This window comes from Gossypium arboreum, chromosome 2 (assembly GCF_025698485.1).
Source record: "Gossypium arboreum isolate Shixiya-1 chromosome 2, ASM2569848v2, whole genome shotgun sequence".
NCBI classification, from domain to species: Eukaryota; Viridiplantae; Streptophyta; class Magnoliopsida; order Malvales; family Malvaceae; genus Gossypium; species Gossypium arboreum.
Genome location: NC_069071.1, coordinates 63,853,759 through 63,855,835, shown reverse-complemented (window position 1 = coordinate 63,855,835; position 2,077 = coordinate 63,853,759).

Sequence of the window (2,077 nt, the reverse complement as noted above, 5' to 3'; positions counted from 1 at the left end):
AAGATGTGTTTATGATATAATACATATGCTTTCATAAGCTAAGTTATGTATATGTGATATCTTGCATATTGGTTGTTAAAGTAAGGTTTGAGATGTTAACGTATGAATATGTTTTGTTTGTGGTTCGGCAACTAATGGTTAAGTTGTTAAGTTACATGCTTGAGTTTAAAATGTGCCTTATATGTGGTTTATGAATTTGGTAAATAATAGATTGATATTTTGGATATTTCATTAGTCAAGTGATATTGTAACTATGGTATGATTTGATTCGGCACTTATGTGTAAAATTGGTAGTTATTATTTTGGTAAAATGTGCAAAATTTGGTAAGACCAAATTTTATACTTAAGCTTAAGTGAAGTTGTTAATGCTGTATATATATATTAACGATTAATAAATCATGTGGTTTGGCTTGACTTAGTAAATAGTGAAGAAATGCATATTTATACATAGTGTTTATGAAAGGTAGTTTTATAAATGTGATATGAGTATTTTGTTTGTAAATGAGTAGTAAATATGTTAAGAATGGTTCTAAAATGTATATGGATGCCGTGTGATTGTGTTTGATTGGGAAGTAAATTGTTTGATTTAGCTCAAGAGCTTAGAGGATCAAAGTCGGATAAGGGAAGAGAGAAAGTAAACGAATAGCCGTGGATATCTAGTCGTCGACCACTTTCGAGGTAAGTTTTAAGTGTTTAAACGTTGAGTAAATTAAATCATAATAGGACATAATGAGTTGATTTAATAAGATATGATGTGGCCATGATATGTCTTAAACTCAAATGGTAAGTTCATAAGTGTTTGGACTTGGAAATTTAAGAGCAAATTGTAATAATTTGCTTTGGACAGCAGCAATAACGTGATTTTAGAAAATCACTATAAATTGTTGGTGTGGAATTATAGGCTGAATAAAATATGTAATCAAAGCTTAGTTAGTCTAGTTTCTTATAAAAGAGACCATGGAAGCAAAGAAATTTCCTATAAAGAGATATTTAAAGTTGTGTGGGACAGTGTCAGAATGACTCCGAAATCCCCTGTTCTGTTTTTGGAAAATCATTATAATTTGTACAAAAATGGTTATAAGATAAGATTTATATTCTTAGACTCCTTAATGAGTCTAGTTTCAAATGAAATCAAATAGAACACATTATGAATTCTGTACAATGAAAAATTTGATTCGTAGTGAAGAGTGGTCAGATTACTCAAACAGTGAAACAGGGGAAACTTTAAGAAAAATCTGGTATTGATTGGCCAAACCTAAAATTTTGGAAATTTTATGGATGGAAGATATACGAGTCTATATTCAGGGAAAATTAACGGAAAGTTATTTGGAGTTTTGTAGCTCCAGTTATAAATAATTTAGTGACTATTGCTCAGGAAAACAGCTCGTAGTGAATATGTGATTTTGTTGTAAACATGGATAAAACTTGTTTTAGTTGCTCATAAGCTATTGATTAAACCCATACGTGAATTCTAAATCATGATATTGTAAAACGATATATGAGTGTTAGACGGATCTTTGATATTAAAATTTGTGAAATTGTAAGTTTATGAGTATTCGATTATGAAATGATAGTATGGCGTGAAATTGAATTATTCACTGGAAAACGATTGATGTAGATTCGGCCAAGACAAAGTGTATACATGATAGTATATGTGGTATGTGAAGTATATTTGGATAATTGTGATGTGAATACATGAAAATTTATATTTTGATTCAGGATTTTATGTGATGAATGTGAATGTGTATATATGAGATAAGGCCGAATGGCCAATGTGATGAATGTGAACATGCATATATGTGATAAGGCCGAATGGCCAATGTGATGAATGTGAGCATGCATATGTGTGATAAGGCCGAATGGCCAATGTGGTGAATATGAACATGCATATATGTGGTAAAGCCGAATGGCTAGTGTGAAATATGTATGAGAAATGTATATGTGGTAAAGCCGAATGGCTAATGTGAAATATGTATGAGAAATGTATATGTGGTAAAGCCGAATGGCTAATGTGAAATATGTATGAGATATGCATATGTGGTAAAGCTGAATGGTCAATGTGAAATATATATATGAG